A 14428-nucleotide genomic window follows, 5' to 3' on the forward strand; every position below is an offset into this window, starting at 1 on the left:
ACCAGTGGGGCAATCTCTTGAGGGCTGAGTTTGAAATTTCTGAATCCCCAGGCAGTCAGAAGCACAATTAAAATTCCAGCTCAGATAATTTGGACGATATAGCAGTTTATCCTTTTTTCTTTCTTTGTTTTAATGAAAGGTTGGCACTAGGAGAACATGGCAATAGAAAGACAGGTTTTTACGAGGCTCCATTTCTGCCGGCTTAATTAGGAAAGTCAGCAATAGATTGTTTTAAAAACAATTCTTAAAATGAAGGGTGGCTATACTTTTCAGTGAAGGTTGAGGTTTACTGGAAGTTTTGAAGCAATTAGTCATTTAATATTGTGCTAGAATTTCAAATCAATAGTTGAAATGACAGTAGAAAATAAAGAAAGACATTTGGAAGAGATCCAGGAGTTGTCAGGTAAATGTCAATCTATGATACTGTAAACATTAGATCTGCCAAAAAAAGAATGCACTGATTACATCAGCTTTGAGAGGTAAAAAGGACCGCTGAATATACCCATTGCAAACGCCATTGTATTTGCATTTATTCAGGCAACACTGCGGCTTGAACCGAACCTGGTGCCTGCACATACCCACCCAGGCACATACGTGTTCCACGTGTCACTGAAGAGCAAACATATAGCATATAACCATATCTTCCAATCAAAAGAAATGCCCACATAAACTGAAACCAAGAGGTAAGTAATCTCTTATTCTAGAAAGCAATCCAATGAATAGAGAAGTGAAGATATTTTATTATATCCTTACCATAAGATTGGATATATTGGCAGTTTAATTATGACTACGTGCATACAGAACAAAGATATTTTTTCCTAGTTTTCACATATGCATAATAAACACTTTTTTATCAGAACAGTAGGTCAAACATAGGTTGGTTAGTTGCTTGAGAAAGGTCAGATAAGGAGAAGCTGATAAAGCTTCCTGTAAACTGATAAGTATTAATAGGTCTTTTTCATCGTACTTTTTTAAACAGTTGTTGTACAATTCTTTATCTGGTCTCCAAAAGAAACACACTATGACCCACTACACAGTCTGAGAACTTTCCATAAGGGGAAAAATACATAGTAGCTATATTTTCCTCTAGAAATCTGAATCTGAGTGTTTGTTATTATGGCAAGCTATTGTTCACTATCAGCTAATTAGAAGCTGAGAATAAGTATTTTTCCAGGCTGTTTGTATTTATTTTATAGACAGTGGTTACAATGTTACTGTATTACTCTAAACATTGTGAACTTTGGGTTTCATGAGAAATGTATAGATAAGCAATCAAGAATAAATGAATAAGTTAGGATAGAACTAATTATTTTTCACTGCATCCTACATATAGCTCAGTTGATAAGGCTCGGTTATGACATGCAGCAGCCCTATTCCAGTCCTTTGTTAAAAGAACTGTTTGGTAACCAACTGAACCATTTTAAACTTATTTTTGTTATATGACTTAGTCATGGAAATATGATGCCCCTTTTTATTGTGCCATCACAGCATCTCATGCCACTATAATCTAACACAGACGATATCACTGCAGTAAAAGAAGTATGTGACGGAGAGAATAAGGCATTTTTGTTTTGAGCTATTGTATTAGAAAAGAAACTCTCATCATCAGAGTAGTGGCATTATGTGAAAGCATAATACTTCTGTGATGATCAGTCTGTTGTTCATGGCATACCGTAATGCCAACTTTTGGTGGGGGCGGGGGGGGGGGGAAAGGGACGCATACTGTCCTCTGATGGGATCATCTCAGGAAACTCTGTAACGCTGCCTGCTCTCTCCATCACTCTGCAGGACACGAGCCCGTTCTGCCATGCGCGCAGCCCTCTCACGCAGATAGGATCCACCGCTGAAACGCGAGTGCCTGTGACAAACTACATCTCTTGCGGGCACTTCCACTGACTTCTGCTGCACCATTGATAGCACTTCCTCGTGTAAGTAAAGGCTATAGGGTCAAACTCATACAGTGTAAGTCTTCTCTGCAGCTGGTGAGCATGGCCTCAGGATGAATTACGAGAACGAAAATATAACCCTTGGTTGAATGATCAGGGAGTGCTTTGAGGTCCGATTTACTTAGGAAATACTGCACTTAACTACTTTTGGTAACTTAAATTGTTTGATGGATATCTCCACACACAATCCCCACCCCACCCCACACACGCACACAACCACTTTTGCTTATCTGATGATTTAAAAGAAAGGTCAAATGTTCACTCTTTCCTTGGAAGGAAATGTGAATTGTTTATGCTTGAGAGAGGGAGAAGGGGAGGGGGTAACCTACAAATTCTCATTGCTCCATTTGATTCAGCTAAGAGAAATGTTTTTGACTGGGGCAGCAGAAATACCCAGTTGAAGCATGGAAAAAAAAATCAATTCTCTAGAGGGCGAATTCATGCAAAAACAACATAAAAGGATGAACCATTTGTGTGAGGGGAATCAATATTCACATGCAAATGAAGTCCCTGAAGTTTATGAAGCAGTCCCATGCTTAAATGGCTCTGGAATAATCACGTGAAGGTTCAGCTCTAGTTTATTCTGCCACAGGGAGTTCTGAAAGCTTTTTTTCCCCCTGCATTTTTTATGATTAAAGGGTATGAGGAAAGGACAGCAAGGGAAAAAGGGGGGCTTTGGGATCACTTATATATGAAAACATGTTTTACCCCAGAATGAGGAGTCTTGTGCAATAAAACTCAAGGTTTTGCTTAACGTTTTGCACCTGCAATTTCAAAAAATCTCTTTCATGTTCTGCTAATATGTATTAGACTTAAGTCAGTAGACGGATGTAGATCAATAGTCAAGGGAAATTATAAAGGCTTTTTCAAGGACTTTTGAAAAAGGTTTCTCTGGAGCTTTGGACTCATGTTATTTCACAACAGCAGCTTATGTACAAGAAGTGTGTCTTTTGTTTTGAAAAGAAAAATTAAAAAGGAACCTAGTATAATGTATGCAGCACATTGAAAAAAGATACACTATTTGCATAGTCCTGTTTTTCTTTTGTTTTTTATTCTTTGTTTTTGGTTTAAATTTATGAGCGGAAAGGGAGGAAAACTTGTACCTTCAAAGGCAAAAGCTTATAATGGTGCCTTTCATCTCTAGAGCAGTTAGCTGGAGGGCAGCACAAAATGTTTAGTCTAAAGATGAGTTTAAATGGCTATATCTAAAATATATACATTGCTGAGTGAACTTCACTGCATAAGATATTTTGCTTTCCCATTAAAAAAAATCCTGCTTTCATAAGGATCTTTATGAATCTGCCTAATCATAAAAGAAGCACATTTCTATTCCTTTACTGAGAGGCATTAGAATTTTCAGCAGATAAGAAAGTAAGTGTTCACTTTAAAGCAGCTGGTTTAACCATTAAAATTAAATTTTAAGGTCCCAATCCAGCAACCACTGAAAGTAATGGGGTTTCAAAATTGACTTCAGAGCGGGGAGACACAAGCTTAGAAACCTAAAAAAAAAATACTTGAAACATTAAGGAGTTAATGTCTGTTTCAGAGAGTTAAAAGCTCAAGGAGATGATCAGATCAGCTAGTCTGACCTCCTGAAAAGCTGTCCCTGTGACTCTGCCAACATGGATCTTCTGCGCCAGGTTGTTTCCTCTGTCATTCAGCCATCCATACTGCTGGAAGAGAAGACTTCCTTTTCTTAGGCATTCCTGTTTACTTCCTTTTCTTAGGCATTCCTGTTTGGAACAAGGAATGTGTGAGACAGATGTGAAATCGAAAGTGAATGATTCTGATAGAAAGAACTGAGGCATTAAGGTGATCATCCGATGTTTGCAAGCGTGCTCAGGCTTCATGCTAGGAGCCAAATTAAATAGGTCACTGTCTCACTGAGTATGGTTTAATGCTGGTGGAGAGATCACTACAGCATAAGTTTCTAATTAGTAAGCAGGGAGTCTCCAGCTCCTAAAGTTTACATTATTTTACTGAAAAATACTCAGTTTTTCTCAGTCATATCTCCACTGAGTGTCTCCAGGCAAACTTCTAATAATAATTCTGCAATTCATGCCCTTCCACTTGGAACACTGGGTGGATATCCTGGATATTTTTATGTGCATTATACAAGCCGCATCTCTTTTTCTTTTTTTATTTCCCACATGGAGCTGATATATACAATATTAAAAGCTGTTCGTGTTCACATTACACTCAGAATTTTAATGAGTAAAAGATAAATTCCAGATGACGCTGTAAAGCTATGCAGGTATTTCCTAAGATAGAGGGGGCTTCTCAGTTTATTTCTTAAGTTAGGCAGATATTTTTCAACACTTCCCAGAAACACCATTTACCTACAGAAATACCATCGTGCTTTGTTTTCATTAATTTCTGCAGAGCCAGGTTTAGAGCCCTTCAGTTCCCTCCTGGATGAATCTGCTTTCATAGCAAACGTGGCGAAACTTTGTTGAGAAGCCGGGGCCTACAATTCTTAGCTGTCAGGTAGCTCAACCTGGGTATGCTGAGGAGTCATAGAGATGAATTGTCCCTTCTTTTATTCGCATATCATTTTAAATACTTGTGTACATTTTGAATCTATCTGACTGAATTCCTCACAGCACAGTAAGCAGTCTTAACTTGTTTCTACTAACCATAACGGGTACGCTTCCAAGATGATCACTCAGCTTGAGAGTGTGTCTGCATGTAAGAAGTATGGCAGGTAACCCAATCTGGCCTCAAGGATGTGTTTTAGCCTGCTCTTCAAAAATAGCATTACACTCTTGAAATACAGTGTAACATACATAGCCAAGAATTAATTGACAGTCATTATCCCAGGAGAAAGATAGCACAGCAGAGGGGCTCAGTTACTCTGGAGAAACGCTCACTGAGTGATATGTGCTGGTGTTTTCCACGTGGGAACACCCCATCCCTTGAATTCATGTCTCATTTAACCCTGTGGAGTCAAGCTTAGAATATGGATTTTGCAGTAAATCAAGTGCTAAGTGGATCTTTTCAAACTCTGTAATACTGCTTTTGGTCGTCTGGAATAGCCCTTCTAGGGATCCCATCACAGCGCAGAAATTGCAAGCTAATTGAGTGCAATAAGGAACATAAGGGAAATAAATACCCATATATTGTAGTAGTTGTTTCAGCAAGGTAAAATTTTCATTATATTGCAGTTCCTGCTCTAGGACTACTTTTTCATTTTGCATTACACAATCACTGAGTGAAAAAGTCCACAAACTGTCTCTGGAGCAGACATTAGTAAGTAGTACTCCTTTTTTCCAGAGAACGCCCTAACCTCTGGTTACACAGCCATTTATTTTTGTGGTTCCTTTCTGGCTACATGAACTTTACACTCCTTTCTACATAACTCGCAGAAGACAGGAGGAGACTTTCTCTACCTTCTTCCCAGCCCAGCCTAGAAGTGTTGGGAAAGGAATTCTTTCAAAAGGATGTGGGTTTGAACCACCGACCTCAGATTAAACCAACTGCCTGGAAAAATGTCATGGCCCCTAGGTTACTACATGAAAAAGTGTGCACCACATCTCTTTCTCTAGCAGTCATTATTCGAAAGAAATAAATTCTTCTGTTTAAGAGAAAATCCTGGAAGTTCTGGATCGTGAGCAGACGGAGGAGTTCCTTGCAACCTTTTGGCAGGTACCTGCAATTGAAAAAGGATGAGATTATAGCCACAGTCACATCTTTATCTTTAGTTTTTCATATTAGCTAAGTTGAGGTGTTTTCCCCCTCACCATGTAGGGCAACAAGCCTGAGGTGCCTGCCTCATTCTGTGGATGATAGGGGGCTTAGATACAGGTCACCTCACTGTCTCAGTCCACTCTGGGGGCCAGACACTGCATATGCCTTTCTCCTTTGTTGGATGTGGCTCTGAAGAATCTTTGATGTATTATCTTTACATAAGTGAGGCACTTTTAAAACTGGCACTCCTTAAGCAAAACTCTTCTAAAGATGCAGCCATTTTCACATGCGTAAATTCATGGAGTAGGTAAGCAAGCCCTGAGGAGTCTGAAGTTTGGCAAACTTCTTGTGCCAACAGAGTTTGGTTTTGATTTTGCCTTTCTTTTAATTTTAGTGCATGCAATTTCCATACAGTCTGCTGTATGAAAAGAATAGCAGACCTTGCATTAGGGATAGCCATGTTCTGTAGCGTTAGGCTAACAGACGCGGGTGTCAAATAGAGATACAGATCTTTCCAAAGTGCTAGGTGGATGTAGTTTCCTCATTCATCATGCTCTCTTCTTGCCCCTCAAAACTCTGTTATGGAGGGGATCTGCTCCCAGATGTATTTGCTGTTGCACGCTTACATAGCACAACTGCTGTTCACCTTGCTCTAGATCTGACATGTTATGCTATTTTTCATTAGTACTTCTGTTTTTGTTTACTCTTCACCTTCACAGTTTTTCCCTGAGCATGAATTAATAACTCCTCAAACGGAACCTCTGAACCTAAAGTAGACCCAGAACTTAAAATTTAAGTACAAAATATTACCTGCTTTTCCTATTACATGTATATGGATAATTTATAGTAATTACTGACCTCTAAAACAGAAGATTTTTTATGTTTATGGAAAGAAGCAGCTTCTGCCTCAATCTGTTTCTTGTCTGAGTCACCTTGGTTAACCAAAGCATTTGATCCCTTGAATTGCTTCAGATCTCAGAGGTTCCTTCAGTAAATAATATAGTACAGTGTATATTCTGTAGCCTTGATAGGATCTATATTAAAATCGTAGTATACCAAATAGTCCTTTAGCTTCTACATCTTCTGTGTATCTTATTTGTAAAAATAAATTGTCCTCATAACACTGAGTCAAAATAGCTATTAATCCCTTTATTATCCTTTTGCCAAAACCAAGGTGTTTCTAAAATGCTTTATGGGTAAACCCTGTACTATGCCTATCTTCAGGATGCATTAACAAACTCCACAGGATGGAAGGAGGTAGCTGGTACAGGAAAAAGAAGGCTACAGCTGTGAAAGATGAGTCTGTAGTTCAAATGAGATTATATTTGGTTTTAGTTCTGACTGTCTAATGATAGCTATAAAGTCAATATTGACACAGTGTGCAGACTTGAAAACTAGTGTGAGCTCATGTGTAGCTAAAGAATCATTAAAATATTCTCAATTAAAATGAATAGATCCTGTTCCCCTGTGAATTTCAGTGGGATTTCGTGAAGCTACTGAATAAATCTACTAACTGCTCGAACAAAATGGAATAATATTAGTAAGAGGGTTGAATATGAATACTAGACACTTATAAAAAATGGAACGCACATTTTCTAGTTAAAAGCAGAAAAAGTAATGCCTGTCATTAACTGAATACAAGAAGATAACTTTATAATAAACATTCCTCTTCTTTTTTAAAACAATAAGCACATAAACCCATAAACTCAAACCTGACTTTCTCTGTCTTGCCACTATACTAATTCTGTTAGGGAACAGAGTTTTGTTTGGCCTCAAATAACACACCTAATCATTTCATGGATGTATCTCTTTGATTAATGACCTTTGGTGTGACTACCTTTTAAAAGAGATGAGCCATCCAAAATCCTTGAATAGCTACAGAAACTCCAGATTCCAATCTAGAGACTTTTTCTGTAATGAGAACATTCAGCATTGCAAGCTACCTCTCTGCCATGCAATATTGCTAAATTAGGAAAATGGGCTCTATTTTCTAAACTCACCTAATGAAATTTGCTCATTTTTCCTGTGATCACTAATAGTCCCGAGTAGGCACAAGTTTGTTTCTCAGCTTTATCAGGCAGTGAAGAAACTCATCAAATTTGAAGGGTAGTTTTAAGTGAAACACAATCTTTTTTTAAAAAATAAAGCCTGGAAATTAGCTAAAGACAACCTACTATTAGAGAACCAGTCTGCAGGCATTAAAGAGTAGTTGTCCTCTACATTTATTTTTCACTCATGAATGACTGCCTCACGGTAAAGAATTAGCATAATGTATACCAATGATTTGCTGCCAGGATGTATAAAGAGAACTGTACTCTAACATAAATTTTTAAAAAGTTCTAAAGACTGCATTTTTATCAGCTTATTTACCTTCACTTACATTTGGTGCTGCAAAGCCATATTAATTGAGTTACGTAAATGGCCAAGGGAAAGTACTCCTTAAGCTCTGGAAGAGCACCTACTTATCTGTCTGAACTGAAATGTCCTCAACTTGTCCACCTCAGTTGTTATGGCTGTTTTCTGATTTTTCACAGCTTATTCTTAACACTTGGCTAGCCAGAGCTCTAGAACAGAGCGCAGGATTTCCATGTGTTACCTGGGTGAACTTGGTCAGCCCCTCTGCCAAACAGATTCATTTGATTTGTCTTTTTACTTGACCTTTTGACTTGCAGTCATCTGCATTCTGTTCATGCTTTATTTCATTTTCTTTTACTGGAGAGCACTTTGGAATGTTTGTCATGAAAAGAGCTACATAAATATTAATGTATTGATAGTGTTATGGCTTTTCAAGCCTATTTTTCATTTCATGGGTTTTAAGAGCTACAAAATTTACTGACTGTACTGAAAATATAGGTATAATGGACTTTCTGAAATGCCCTGAATGAGATAAAATATATGAATTATTAATCCCATGGAAATCAGTGCTGTCTTGCTTATATACAAAATTTTCTGTGCCAATCTGCGATGTTTTTCTCTTTCTAACACTGTGGTAAAGTTTGTGATGAATACACTTTATGTGTCTAGTTTGTAAGAAAGCATATGCTCCTAATTACATCCTAAAAATAGTGATATGAATTCATTTTATGTGTATAGTGTTGTTGTCAAGATGCACTTTGAACCTGCTAGAACTGTAGGAAACATGGAGGGAGCCAATTCGTATGGGACTGTGTTTCTTGCAGGCAGTGCGAGCAGGCACCCTGCACCACAGAAGGGCAGCTTCAGACTCCAGCTGAGGCAAGTGGAGAACACTTCAGGGATGCCTTGACTCAGTTTATTCCACACCCTTTATTTTCCATGACCCATCTTTTCTTTGGGGTGGATATTCTGCCATCTGGGCTCAACAGCTAAGTTATAAGCTATGAGGCTCATTTATCACACTATGGGAGGGGAAGCTGTCAGAATCGGTAAATCTGCAGCAGAGCATCTAATACGGATTAATGAAAACAAATGGAGCTCAAGGTAAAGGCTCCTCTCAAATCTTAACTCATCCAGCTGTTTTCAAAATCACAAATGCTTAAAAGCACTGAATCTTACATAGTCTCTATAAAGCAGTGGCCAGATTCAACTGAACCAGATGGAGAATACATTAAGTCTGGCCTGTTGCCCTTACTTCTGATTTGCATCAGTTGTCGAGTTTGTATGAGCTGAGATAAGTTTTCCTATTAAACACAGGACTCTAAATGTTAACGTTCCATGCTGAAGAAAGGCCTGGAAGGTGTTGAAGGGGTTTTTTTTTTCCGCTGGTTCAGCTGTAGTCAATTATAACCAGCTTCGCCTAGCTCAGTGTCTCTGGTGTCTCCACCCCTGCTCATGGCTCTAGTGCGTGATGCAGTATCTTCTAGGGACACTGTCCTGCTACGAGCCCTGGGCTCCATTTCTTGCATTCATGTGTCTGACCCAGGTGTAAGATACCCAGCATGGTCCTGTGTGCTTCTGCAGGAGCAACGGACCCATACATAATATTCTTCCTTTCACACGCTATTGCATACTCTAATAGCTCAAAAGCATAGTGAATTCTTTTGGGAAACCTGCACGCTGCAAACTAAGTAACCACAGTGCAAGTAAATACTAAGTAGGTTGTATTTGAAGAGAGTCTACAGCTGTTTAACGTGCATAGTCCCATCCATCATTAGAACTTGAGTATGTTGACCTTCGGAGCATAGATCAAGCTTCATCTACTAACTCGAAAAATTGCCAGAGTGGGGCTGGGATGAGTGTGAGCGCGAGTGTCTATTTATATTTTAATCTCTAAACATGCACTCAGAATTTGTTAGATAAGTGCGTTTTAGAAATCAATCAATAAATCAGTATCTCAGACTCACTTCAAGGGCAGCATGTATACCTCCCTCTGAATCACGGTTAGACCGCATTGCACATAACCTAAGACAAACAGCAAGAAGTAGTACAGCAGGATGTCTAAGAAGCAGAACTATACCATTTCTTCTTAACTTTCCTCTGTTTTTTTAAATGAAAAAATAATGCTAGAGAGATAATAAACCTGGAAAAATCTGCAGATATTTTGTATATTTAAAATGCACAACATCTTTACTTGCACAGAATGATGTAACTGGGTGGGTCAGTGAAATCTATCTTGTTTTTTTCCACTGTTATGCTGGTCTTCTTGCTATCATGCTCAAAGCTGGAAGCCAGTTACAGCTTGGCTTTCAAGCTGTCCTTTTATCACGACTGGATTTCTGTTCCTTCTAGCAAAAAATTTGGGTGGCTATTTACGTTGTTGAATTAGTGTGTTCCATGTTTTTTGTCTGAAGGTTATTTATGGAAAACACTTTGAGAACTCAAGCTATTCAGCTTTAAATTACAGATGTTTTGACTACATTTAGAGCATGTGCAAAAAATTACAAGTGGTGGTCAGCAGAGTACTTGCCTTCTAATGTATTTCAAAAAAGAATATTTTAAAGTTTTGTTTACTGAACGGATTGCGGTGAGTGGAATGTATGCTTTACGGTGAGAAACACAGGAAAGATACCTGGCTACAGAGACCTGTATGGGGTTCTTTTGTATGGAAGGTGCTAGAAAAACTGCCTTTCACTTTGAGTTTTTACTTCCTGAGTAGACAGGCAGGAAACATGAAGAAAAGCATTTGTACTTTGCCTTAAGACAGATGTCTTTTTAGCAATCTTAAACAAGCCTCAAATGCCTAGACCGGAGTTTGAAGCGTTTTGTGGGTTAATTTGGTACCTAACCTGCAAACTGAAGGTGAATCAAGTCACGGATGTACCCTGGATCTGTTTAATGGTACTGAAACACGTTCCCAGATATCCCAATTTGAAGACTATAATATGACTTTTCACTGTGAAATTTGTTCAGGAAGTATATCGCAGTTTCTTTTCTGTTTCTTATGTCAGCATTCAGACAATTAATAATGTGTTTTGAAGCTGAACAAGACCAGACTTTTCTGGGTAAAGTTTTCTGCCAAATTTTTATGAACTTTCTAATTGATATTATTAGCAGACTTTTTCCTGAAGTTGGTTTCTAAGTGTTGATGAGCTTTTTTATGCTTTCTCTTTGAACTTTTAGTGGGAATAGAGTTCAAGTTGCTATATTAATATTTCAGTGGCTTGCTTGCCACATGCAATAATTTTCTCCCACAGTCCTAGGCCTTGGTAAACTCCAGCACCCTTTCTCTGTGACCTGGCAGGAAGAAAGAGCATACAGGTCTTTCTTCTCAAAATTGGAATCAACTTGCCCCTCCTTACTTTTTGGAACAGAACAAAACAAATTTACGTGTATTACGAAGGGAAACATTTTGTCATCAACCAAAACTGTGGATGAATACTGAATTCAGGTCATGAGTACACACCACTAACATGGTGCGTATTTTTTAAAAAAGTAATCTTTAGATGACAGTGACACTAGACACACTATACAAGGCTATTTTAGCCGTTATATACAGCACTGCAAAATTCATGAAGAAGAAAGGTGAATTCAATCTGGTATGCATGCAGCGGAGATCTATCAGATGAACAGAGATTCCTTCAAACAGGACAAGTATAGTATGTTTTAGACTAGTAAAACACAGACCGAACGAACATGAGACTTTATGACTATCCTATGTCAGTCGCCCGCCCCGAAGTCCAGACTTTGCTCAGTTGTCCAAATCAAGGACTTGTCTAGAGCTGGCCGCAGCACCCTCTCTGGCCTAGATTTCGCTCACATGGAAACCAATGGGTAGAAAGAAAGGAGAGAGAGAAAACAGCGTGCGTGTCCGAATTTAGGATGTGCCTGAGACTTGCAGCGGACCTGGTAGATGGAAAGCATTTCTGGGTCCCATGGTACAGCTACGTCCAATGAGTATATTGTAATAGGAGAGACATACAAAAGAAAAAACGTTTTTTAAGCTGAAGCATACGGCTGGAATGAGATCTGATGGGTTTCAACTGACCCCGAGCTTATTTTGGCGGAGAATTCGGAGGCTTTGAATCATCGTAACAATGAAGCTGAGAAAGCTTGGAAATAGGGGTAATAGCAGAGAGAAAACAGAAAGCGGATGCAGTTCATCCGGTACTCCTGTGTGCGATAGGAGGCAGCTGGGGCCTGTTGCTTGGGAGGTCTCCTGAAGTCTCAGGCTCCCTCCTCTCACACGTGCAGATCCAGCAGGTTAATTGCAGGGAAAAGAAAATTAGGCAATCATTACCAGAGATACGGTGAAAAGGGGAAGCGCAGCGGAGGAGGTCATCCCTGTCCGTGCATTAATTTAATTACAGTGAAGAATTTAAGAGTGGTTTTGTAGAGCAGGGCACGAGATTAGGTGAACAATCACCTGGGAGTCTCTGCAGCTGGAGAGAGGACGAGGAGAATCTCCAATAAGGAGAAGGCCTCGTGTTAAAGGGGAGTAAAAAAAAACTGTAACCGCCACCATCTTGTTGAACACAGCGCAGTCTTTCCATTCGCAAAAGCAGAGGTGGCCGGGTGGACTTGGGAGGTGAGCAGCCCGCCTGCCACCACGGCCAGCAATACCCTATTTAACGGCCAGGCGGCGGCGGCGCCTCCCGCCCTCACGAAATGGCGGCGGCGGCGGCGGGGCTTGGTCAGCAGTAACGGCCGGTGGCGCCGCTGTGGAGCGCCGAGCCCCGCGGCAGGTCAGTGCCGCCGGCCGAGCGGGTCGCCGGCGGCCTGGGCCTGGGGGGGGCCCCGCCGGGTTTCTTCCAGCAGGAGGCACGGTTAAGCAGGTTTGCCGCAGGCTGGGATAGCTGCGGTGGGCGGGGGTGAGGCGGGGGGGGAGTCCCGAAACGTCCAGCTCGAAGCTGGGAGGCGGGAGGGCCCCGGTGTCAAGGTGGCGGGGTTGGCTTTCAGCTCCTGCCAGGCGTGGGCCGCTCGCCGCAAACCGGGCGCGCAGCTCGGCTTGGTTTTTTTTGATCGCGCAGCGCAAAACTTGCGAGCGCTCGGGTTTGAAGCGCTGGAAGGATGACGGCAGGAGGTGTTGCGGTCTTCCGAAGTTGTGGGTGGGCAACTGCAAATTTATTTACTCCTCTGAGGAGGAAAGAGTGGTGTTTGTATACATACATACATATATACACACATAAATGCATATATATAAAAAATAAAGGGCTTGAAGGCTTGAATAGTATGGCCGCAGGTCTAAGAGACTGGCAGACAGCTCTCCAGATGCATTTGCGGGGTGTATAGTCCTGGCAGAAGTACCCGCAAGGAACGCCTGCCTTCTCTGTGCCTTCTCGCGCCTGTTTGATCCGGACCCCTCATTCAAAGGAGGCCTGGTCCCAAGCTCCCTAATCTGGGCAAAACTCTGATGCCCCTCTTGCGAGCTGTGTCTGAATAAGGATGAGTTGGCTGAAGGGCTGTTGTTGTTTTATCCCAGATAAAAATAAAAGGACGGGGACCTGAGCTGTAACGTGGACCGCTTGTGTTTAGGAGGGCGACGCTAGCGCGTGTAGCACGTGAAAGGGAGATTTCTTTTTTTCCCCCCGGTACTCCGAGGGCTTGTACGGCGTACCGCTGACGAGCGCTCTCTTACAGTCCTGCGTGGCAGTTTACGAACGCGTCTGTGATAGCAGTTGACGTTCTGCTACACCCCGCAATGTGATAGATGCGGTATCTATAAAGAAGGAAAACTTATTTAGAAGGCCTCTCAGCAGTGTTTTCCAGTCATTTTGTATCAAACCACATTTGAGAGAATTGGTAAAGTCTGGTTTCTTACTTGGTTCACATCCTTCCTTTCCACCTCCCATGGTGCCTCTGACCGCATGTATTTCTGCCCGCTCTGGTGGTCTTGTCGTTGCTGCCTCAAACTCGGCTCCAGCAGCATTCGGTTCAGCAGGGATAATTTTTTTTTCCTAGCATCTTTTTGTAATTGTCTTGTAACTTACTGGATGAGAAATGCTTGCTCTGAACACAGATAAAGGAAGATGTACAAAGACTGTATGCAGTGTATAAATGTGAATAAAGTGAATTGGCAGTCTCTTCTTGATCTTTCAAAATAAGGTATCCAATTAAAAAAGGGGTGAAATCTTCACAGTCTTACCTTTTCCTCCAATCCTGAAAGGTGCAGAGAGCAATTTCAACCTCATCTGGACTGCTGGAGGGCAGCATTTGATCCTGGGAAATGTAACTTTGGAGAAGAAGAAAGAATTGGGGGGGGGGGGGATTAATGTGAGTAATAAGCATGGCAAATGGAGGAAAATAATACTGAGTAACTGCAGAAGAGGAGCAGGGTAGAAAAGTGAGGACCTTTTTAAAAAAACAAAAAGGGGGGGAGGAGGTGCAAATCCATAAACAGAACCAGAGATGGGAGATTCTACTGATGGCAAAAGATAGTG

The 14428-nt window shown here is 40.8% G+C and overlaps 1 protein-coding gene across 1 annotated transcript in view; it reads left to right on the forward strand.

Moving 5' to 3' along the window:
- Positions 1 to 542: 542 nt before the first annotated feature.
- The window catches only part of LOC138060893 (semaphorin-6A), a 377722-nt gene continuing 363836 nt past the window's right edge, over positions 543 to 14428 (forward strand). Inside the window, exons 1-2 of the mRNA XM_068924976.1 lie at positions 543 to 683; positions 1789 to 1928. The gene's annotated coding sequence lies outside the window, so the exon portion shown is untranslated. The remainder of the gene's footprint in view (positions 684 to 1788; positions 1929 to 14428) is intronic.

Source organism: Struthio camelus, chromosome W (assembly GCF_040807025.1).
Source record: "Struthio camelus isolate bStrCam1 chromosome W, bStrCam1.hap1, whole genome shotgun sequence".
NCBI classification, from domain to species: domain Eukaryota; kingdom Metazoa; phylum Chordata; class Aves; order Struthioniformes; family Struthionidae; genus Struthio; species Struthio camelus.